Raw genomic sequence first — 10,119 nt, 5'->3', positions numbered from 1 at the left:
GCCGGAGCCGAACCTCCACGCCGCCACTTCGTCCGGTGCCGCCCCTCGCCGGCCCCGCGCCTCCCCTTCGACCCCGTCGTCGCCGGAGTTTGCCCTCGCCGGAGCTCCGGCCGGATCCGAGGGAGTGGATGAGATCCACCCGCCCAGCCAACCAAACGCGTGCCCCGTCCCGGATCTGCTCCGTCCCGGGATCTCATCGTCCCGGGTTGACTTTTCGCGGGGTGAGAATTCCACTACGTTCCCGAAGTTTTTGACATTATCAAGCCATGTTCATCGCATCATATCTCCGCATCCGTAGCTCCGTTTTGTGCGTGTAATATGTCAAATTGTTCGCCACAACGAGTACATCATTTCATTCCATTGCACCATATTCATTTGAGCTCACCTGGATGCCTGAATCATCGTTTCAAGAGTGCTTCATGATGTTGTCTGCTGTCTGTTAACAGAATATGCTCATTTGTCATTTTTGCCATGATTGATGTGTGCATCCTATGAGGTTGATGTCTAAATGTGTTTTTAACTATGCCATGGCATCTTTACAGGGGTGCTTACCATGTATTTTTGTGATCAATGTGGTGACTAGCACAAGCATGTAAACTAGGCTACCTGATGTTGCTGATTTTAGTCCCTGTTCTGCTGTTATTTTGATGCCATGTAAACATGTTGCTACAGAGAGATCCATGCATATTTTGTGATACTCCAGTAAGGGTGTTTTGAACATATGGTTGTTCTATATCCATTCATGCCCCTGTTTGCAATTATGGAGTAGTCTAGCATGTCTTTTTCGTGCTCTACTTTTGCTTCAAAATGTTTCCTGGCAGATTGTTTACGTGTTATTCAATTTTGCCAAGGTCGTTGTAGTTGATCCTTGCATGCTATGAACTTGTTCTTGCCTTGGTTTGTTTCATAAACATGTCTTCTTTGCTGATGCTATGCTTATCTTGTCATGCAATGACTTGAGGTGAGTGAATCGAGCTTGTTAAGTAGGGTACTTGCTGTTGCTGTTTTGTTAGGCTGAATCTGTTATTTCGTGATGCTATGTAAACCTGCTGCTACAAGTCATTCTATACATAATCTGGAGATGTTCACTAAATATTTTTTGTTCTACATGTCATGCTCTATCCATTCATGCCCCTGTTTGTAATTATAGCTTGCCGTAGCTTGTTCATGTCTTGCTTCAAAGTTGCTTGATAATGTTATTGTCAGCCTGTTAACATTAAGTTCAGTTGTTGCCATGATTGTTGTTAGTGTTCCATGCACCCTATGAACTTGCTATTGCCATGCTTAGCTTCATAAATATGTCTTCTTACTTTTGGTTGCCTTGCCATGCCATGTTTTGCTCTGTGGTGAGTGGTACAAGCTCACCAACATGCCTACTGATCGTTGTTCCTGCCATGTATGAATCTGTATTATAACTTGCCATGTTTACGTGGGTGCCATCATATTTTCTGATCCTTTTTGGCTCATCGTCAGTAAAGGACATTTGATCTACGCAATTAGTAGATTCATTCCATGCCTTTGTTTGCCATGATAAGTTCTTGTAACATGTTGTTTGATAGCTCCAAACATTGCAACCTGATGTTATTTCTGCAAAACCTGAAACTGTTATCATTTGCAATCTTGCCATGTGTGTTTGAGCATGTTCTAGTAGCTTCTGGAGATAGCTTAGTGTTCATGTTTTGTTATGCTTTACCTATACATCATGCCCATGTATTTTGTTTTCATATTGTGGTGCTGTAGCATGTTGTTTTGATGCTTGCAATATGCCTAGTTGCTGTTTTGGATAGATTGTTGCTATAACTTGTTTCATGTGTGTGTTGAACCGTTGCTCCGTTTTGAGTGTGCTCTATATGAAACTTGCTTGATTTTGCATGTAGTTTCATATTATCATGTTGCATCCATGTTTTGAGGTGTTTGCTTGATGGTTGGGTGCATTTTGCATCAATGCCATGTTTAACTTGTTTTACTCATATCTTCTGGGCCGTAGCTCCAAATCTAATGAACTTCATATGTAACTTGACTAGAATCTCGTGTAGATCATCTTGGTGCATCTTAACTTGCTGTTTAACAACTTGAACATAATCTTTATTCAGATCTGGACCAATTTCGAAATTTGCACATGAGGACTTACCGGAATTGTTATATGTTGTTCCCGGCCTCATTTAAACTTGCTTTGATGTGTTGCTCTTGTTTGCATCATCTCTTGCCATGAGTAGCTTCATGTAGCTTTGTCATGCATCATGCCTTGTTCATGTGTGGTGTGTTTACTATGTTGTGTGCTTCTTTTCGATAGTTCCCGTTTCGTTGTGATCGTGAGGATTCGTTCGTCTACGCTTGGTTCGGCTTCATCCGTTCGTCTTCTTCATGGACTCATTCTTCTTCCTTGCGGGATTTCAGGCAAGATGACCGTTACCTTGGATCTCACTACTATCATTGCTATGCTAGTTGCTTCGTTCTGTCGCTATGCTGTGTTACCTATCTTTTGCTCCTCAAGCCATCCCAAATTGCCATGAACCTCTAACCTTTGACACCCTTCCTATGCAAACCATTGTTTGGCTATGGTACCGCTTTGCTCAACCCCTCTTATAGCGTTGCTAGTTGCAGGTGAAGTCGAAGATTGCTCCATGATGGACAGGATTTTGGTTGGGATATCACAATATCTCTTATATTATTATTAATGCATCTATATACTTGGTAAAGGGTGGAAGACTCGGCCTTATGCCTGGTGTTTTGTTCCACTCTTGCCGCCCTAGTTTCCGTCATACCAGTGTTATGTTCCCGGATTTTGCGTTCCTTATGCGGTCGGGTGATTTATGGGACCCCCTTGACAGTTCGCTTTGAATAAAACTCCTCCAGCAAGGCCCAACCTTGGTTTTACCATTTGCCTCACCACCACCTATACTTTTCCCTTGGGAGTCGCTCTCTCGAGGGTCATCTTTATTTTAGCCCCCCCGGGCCAGTGCTTGTCTAAGTGTTGGTCCGAACCGAGTAGACTGCGGGGCCCTCTCGGGGAAACTCAAGGTCTGGTTTTACTCGTAGGAAGTCTCATCCGGTGTTGCCCTGAGAATGAGATATGTGCAGCTCCTATCGGGATTGTCGGCGCATCGGGCGGCTTTGCTGGTCTTGTTTTACCATTGTCGAAATGTCTTGTAAACCGGGATTCCGAGTCTGATCGGGTCTTCCTGGGAGAAGGTATATCCTTCGTTGATCGCGAGAGCTTATCATGGGCTAAGTTGGGACACCCCTGCAGGGTATAATCTTTCGAAAGCCGTGCCTGCGGTTATAGGCAGATGGGAATTAGTTAATGTTCGGTTGTAGATAACTTGACACTATATCCGAATTAAAACGCATCAACCGTGTGTGTAGCCGTGATGGTCTCTTTTCGACGGAGTCCGGGAAGTGAACACGGTTTTGGGTTATGATTGACGTAAGCAGGAGTTCAGGATCACTTCTTGATCATTACTAGTTGACGACCGTTCCTTTGCTTCTCTCCTCGCTCTTATTTGTGTATGTTAGCCACCATATATGCTTAGTTGCTGCTGCAGCCTCACCACTTTACCCCTTCCTTTCCCTTTAAGCTTTGCTAGTCTTGATACCCATGGTAATGGGATTGCTGAGTCCTCGTGGCTCACAGATTACTACAACAACAGTTGCAGGTACAGGTTTTGCGATGATCATGACGCGAGAGCGATGTTACTAGTTTTGGAGTTAGTCTTCTGCTTCTTCTTCGATCAGGGGATAGGTTCCAGGTCGGCAGCCTGGGCTAGTAAGGTGGATGTCGTTTGAGTTTCTGTTTATGTTTCATCCGTAGTCGGATGATGCTCTTATGTATTGTGATGTTGTATTCGTGTGGCATTGTATGCCGTATGTTTGTATCCCCCATCTATTATGTAATGTTAATGTAATGATATCCACCTTGCAAAAGCGTTTCAATATGCGGGTCTATCCTTGGTGGGACCTTCGAGTTCCTTTTGGATAGGGTTGCATATTGGGCGTGACAGATAAGGAAGGCAGAGAGGATCAGGTGTTCAGCGCCTCTTCCCGAAGACTCAGCGGATCCGGTATTAACCAGGATGCTGGCTCACGCACCATATCAAGTGCCGTCAGGGGAAGACAAGGAAGGGAGCGGGGAGGTCAAAAGTGGCCTCCATACAGGTGGTACATTATGTACTGTATTCGGAGAAATTGGAACTCCCGTGTCGGAGAGTAAATGGAGAGGGGAATCAAATATTCCCTCCCCCCATGGGAAGAAAAGGGCCGCCCCCAAAGACTTGAAGGCAGGGGCCTCCAAGCAAGGGAAGAAATCCCTATCAAGGGGCCCTGTCTTCGGGAGCAACGTTGCCGAACAGCACCCTCAAGGGGACCAGCTGCTAGACAAAACGTAAGTGAACAAGAGTGCTCTGCCGGCGGAATGATGAAGATGGCCACCAAAGATGATTCCCCCCTACGGCAGGGTGCCGAAACGGGGTCTAGATTGGATCTCATGGATACAGAGGCCTTGTGGCGGCGGAACTTCTGATCTAGGTCTACCCCCAAGGGTTTCGGAATATTTGGGAATTTCATAGTGCAAAGAGGGGGTGCGGGAGGCCACCGAGGTGGGCACAACCCACCTGGGCTCAGGTGCAGCTCAGGCCTATTGGGTTCGTTTTGCTCCAGAAAAAATCTCCAAAAAGTTACGCGGTGTTTGGACTCCATTTGATATTGATTTCGTGCGATGTAAAAAACAAGCAAAAATCAGCAATCGACACTGGGTCAACAGGTTAGTCCCAAAAAATGATATAAAGTTGCTATAAAATGATTGTAAAACACCCAAGAATGATAAAATAATAGTATGATTACTTCATAAATTATAGATACGTTGGAGACGTATCAGCTCCCGATGTCTGGTACAATATGGCTCGATTTCGAGGGCCTGCTCACCCGATTTGTTTCACATACGAAGTGATGGAACATCTGTTCCCGGATGGGTTTAAACCCATAAAAATCGTACAGTATGATGGGACTATCGATCTAGCCATGTGGATTGAAGATTTCCTCTTCCACATCCACACGGCACATGGAGATGATCTTCACGCCACGAAATACCCGCCGCTCAAACTTATGGGACTAGCGAGGCATTGGCTTAACAGTCTGCCTCCTCTCTCCATCGGGAGATGGGATGCTCTCGAGGATGCCTTTACGGCAAACTTTCAGGGGACTTACATCTGACCTCCAGATGCTAATGACCTCAACCACATTATTCGACATCCTCGTGAGTCAGCCTGGAATTTTTGGAATCAGTTCTTAACTAAAACCAATCAGATAGTCGGCTGCCCAGATATGGAGGAAATTGTTGCCTTCTGGCATAGTATCTAGGACGAGTGGCTTGCAAAGTAGCTCGGGCAGGACAAGCCAAGGACCATGGAGGCCCTCACCTCCCTCATGACCCGCTTTTGCATGGGAGAGGATAGTTGGTTGGCTTGCAGTTCTCACAACAGCGAGGCAGGCACCTCAGAAGCCTGCGATAGTAACGACAAACCCATGCGCAATAAGAATAAGCGAAGGCATTAGAACAAAGGTAGCGACACCGAGGACGTCGCGGTCAATGTAGGGTTCAGCAGTCCCAATGCCAGACAAAAAATGAAGCCCTTTAGAGGGAATAAGGATGGTCCCAACCAGCTTGATAAAATCCTCGACAGACCATGCCAGAATCATGGAACATCGGATAAACCTACAAATCATACCAACCAAAACTGTTGGGTCTTTAAGTAGGCCGGTATGGTGGCGACAGAAGGGTGAAGTAAAAGCCAGTTACACAGCGAGGTCGAGGAGGAACCTCGACGACCTAATAATTGAGCCTAGAAGTAATTTTCTCCTGAGGTGAAAGACGTAAACATGATCTACGTCACTCACATTCCTATAAAGGAGTGGAAATGCGCACTTCGGGATGTCTACACTCTAGAGCCCAAGGCCCCGAAGTACAACATGTGGTAGGCTTACCCGATTACCTTTGATAAACATGACCACCCGGCCAATATCTGATACGTCTCCAACATATCTATAGTTTTTGATTGTTCCATTCTATTATAGTATCAATCTTGGATGTTTTATATGCTCTTTTGTATCATTTTTTGGGACTAACCTATTAACCTAGTGCTCGGTGCCAGTTGCTATTTTTTTGCCTGTTTTTTGGTTTTTCCAGAAAATCAGTACCAAACGCAGTCTAGACGCTATGAAAATTTTTGAAAGTTTTTTTTTCTGGACGTAAGAGACCCTAGAAGCTTTGGGAAGATACCAAAGGACGTACGAGGGGACGACAAGGCAACATGGCATGCCCTATTACCTTGTGGGCCCCTCGAGGCTCCGTCTGACCTAATTTGACTTCTATAAATTGTCCAATATGGGGAAACCAACAGAGAGCCACCCAAAACACTTTTCTGCCACCGCAAGTTTCTGTTGTTCTGCGATCCCATATGGAGGCCTTTTCCGATACTCTGTCGGAGGGGGGATGTTTATGGAGGGCTTATACATCATACTTGCTACTTTCCGATGATGCATGAGTAGTTCACCATAGACCTTCAGGTGCATAGCTAGTAGCTAGATGGCTTCTTCTCTATTTTATCTTCAGTACAATGTTCTCCTCAATGTTCTTGGAGTTCTATCCGATGTAATCTTCTTTTGCGGTGTGTTTGTTGGGATCCAATGAATTGTCGGTTTATGATCTGAATATATGATACGTAATGGAGTTTTTTCTGAACTTTATTATGCTCGTTTGTTATAGCTTTGTATTTCTCTCTGATCTATCTGTTTGGTTCAGCCAACTAGAGTGATTTATCTTAAGTGGGAGAGGTACTTTGTGATGGGTTCAATCTTGTGGTGCTCTATATCCTAGTGACAGTATGTGACAACACACATATTTGTATTGTTGTCATCAAGGGTAAAACGATGGGGTTTATTCATATCGGTTGGATTATTGTCTACATCATGTCATCTTGCTCAAGGCGCTACTTTGTTTTTCATGATCTTAATACCATAGATGCATGCTGGATAGTGGTCGATTGGTGGACAAATAGTAGTAGATCAAGCAGGGGTCAGTCTACTAGTCTCGGATGTAATGCCTATGTAAACAATCATTGCCTTGAATATCATCATAACTATGTGCTTTTGTACCAATTGCCCAACTGTAATTTGTTCATCCACTGTATGCTATGTGCTCGAGAGAAGCCTCTAGTGAAAACTATGCCCCTGGGTCTACTTTAATCATATACAAAATCCAAAATAACTTGCTGCAATTTATTTCTATTATTTTGTTTTGCAATTTATTTTACTATCTACCAGTACAAGGTTTAATCTTTGCAAGTAACGAGTTCAAGGGGATTGACAACCCTCATGCCCATGTTGGGTGCATGTATTTGCTTTTGTGTGTCCAGGTGCTATTCAAGAGTCTTTGCATGATTCTCCTACTGGATTGATACCTTGGTTCTCACTGAGGGAAGCACTTATCTCTACTGTATTGCTTCTCCTCTCCCCTTCGGGGAAAATTACAATGCAACTTACAAGTAGTAGTATCCGCCATGGAAGGTTTGTGGCTTTGGTTTTCGACCCCATTGTCGATGAGTTCCACTTAACACACTGATACGTCTCCAATGTATCTATAATTTTTTATTGTTCCATGCTATTATATTAACTGTTTTGGATGTTTAATGGGCTTTACTATACACTTTTATATCATTTTTGGGACTAGCCTATTAACCGGAGGCCCAGCCCAAATTGTCATTTTTTGCCTATTTCTGTGTTTCGCAGAAAAGGAATATCAAACAGAGTCCACACAGAATGAAACCTTCGGGAGAGTTATTTTTAGAAAAAACGCAATCCAGGAGACTTGGAGTGGACGTCAAGAAGCAACCGAGGAAGCCACGAGGCAGGGAGGCGCGCCCTAGGGGGTGGGTGCACCCCCACCCTCGTGGGCCCCTCGTGGCTCCCCTGACTAACTTCCTTCGCCTATATATATTCACGTACCCCGAAAACATCCAGGAGCACCAAGGATCCCTATTTCCACTGCCGCAACCTTCTGTACCCGTGAGATCCCATCTTGGAGCCTTTTCCGGCGCTCCACCGGAGGGGGAATCAATTACAGAGGGCTTCTACATCAACACCATAGCCTCTCCGATGAAGTGTGAGTAGTTTACCACAGACCTTCGGGTCCATAGTTATTAGCTATACGGCTTCGTCTCTCTCTTGGGATCTCAATACAAAGTTCTCCTTGATCTTCTCGGCGATTTATTTGATGTCATTTTTTTGCGGTGTGTTTGTCGAGATCCGATGAATTATGGCTTTATGATAAAGATTATCTATGAACAATATTTGAATCTCCTCTGAATTCTTTTATGTATGATTCGTTATCTTTGCAAGTCTCTTTGAATTATCAGTTTGGTTTGGCCTACTAGATTGATCTTTCTTGCAATGGGAGAAGTTCTTAGCTTTGGGTTCAATCTTGCGGTGTCCTTTCCCAGTGACAACATGGGCAGCACGGCACACATTGTATTGTTGCCATCGAGGATAAAAAAGATGGGGTTTATATCATATTGCTTGAGTTTATCCCTCTACATCATGTCATATTGCCTAATGCGTTACTCTGTTCTTATGAACTTAATACTCTAGATGCATGCTGGATAGCAGTCGATGTGTGGAGTAATAGTAGTAGATGCAGGCAAGAGTCGGTCTACTAATCTTGGACGTGATGCCTATATACATGATCATGCCTAGATATTCTCATAACTATGCACTTTTCTATCAATTGCTCGACAGTAATTTATTCACCCACCGTAATACTTATGCTATCTTGAGAGAAGCCACTAGTGAAACCTATGGCCCTTGGGTCTATTTTCCATCATATAAGTCTCCGATCTACTTTATTTTGCAATCTTTACTTTTCAGTCTATATCATAAAAATACCAAAATATTTTTTTATCTTATTATCTCTATCAGATCTCACTTTTTCAAGTGGTCGTGAAGGGATTGTCAACCCCTTTATCGCGTTGGTTGCGAGGTTCTTAATTGTTTGTGTAGGTACGAGGGACTTGGAGTGTAGCCTCCTACTGGATTGATACCTTGGTTCTCAAAATTAAGGGAAATACTTACGCTACTTTGCTGCTTCGCCCTTTCCTCTTCAAGATAAAAACCAACGCATGCTCAAGAGGTAGCACACGCATCCTCATGGACGGAGGCAGCAGCCTCAACTTGATCTACACTGATATGATCAGGAAAATGGGCATCGACCCATCACGGATCAAGCCCAGTACTGCTACTTTCAAGAGTGTCATACCCGGTGTCGAAGTACGCTACAAGGGCACAATTACATTAGAAGTAGTCTTCAGATCTCCCGATAACTTTCGATGTGAAGACTTGATCTTCGACAGCGTCCCCTTCCATCGTCGATACCACGCACTGCTCGGGCAAACGCATTCGCTTGCTTCAATGTGGTCCCGTGCTATGTATATTTAAAGCTAAAGATGCCGGGGCCAAACGGTATTATTATAGTCAATGGTAACTGCTACTTCTTGAGCTTGCGTTGGTTTTTTCCTTTAAGAGGAAAGGGTGATGCAGCAAAGTAGAGATAATTAAGTATTTCCCTCATTTAGAGAACCAACGTATCAATCCAGTAGGAGACAACACACAAATCACCAGCACCTGCACAAACAATCAAACAACTTGCACCCAACGCTATAAAGGGGTTGTCAATCCCTTCACGGACACTTCCAAAAGTCAGATTTGATAGAGATAGATAAAAAAAGATAAAATATTTTTGGGTTTTTGGTTTGTAGATCTAAAAGTAAAAGATTGCAAAATAGTAGATTGGAGACTAATATGACGGAAAATAGTCCCGGGAGCCATAGGTTTCACTAGTGGCTTCTCTCAAGATAACAAATAATACGGTGGGTGAACAAATTACTGTTGAGCAATTGATAGAAAAGCGCAAAGTTATGATGATATCTAAGGCAATGACTATGAAATATACGCATCACATCCGTGTCAAGTATACCGACTCCTGCCTACATCTACTATACTATTACTCCACACATCGACCGACTCCTGCCTACATCTAGAGTATTAAGTTCATGAAGAACAGAGTAACGCATT

This window comes from Triticum dicoccoides, chromosome 2B (genome assembly GCF_002162155.2).
Source record: "Triticum dicoccoides isolate Atlit2015 ecotype Zavitan chromosome 2B, WEW_v2.0, whole genome shotgun sequence".
Taxonomy (NCBI): Eukaryota; Viridiplantae; Streptophyta; class Magnoliopsida; order Poales; family Poaceae; genus Triticum; species Triticum dicoccoides.
Note: the sequence above shows the minus strand (reverse complement) of the source record.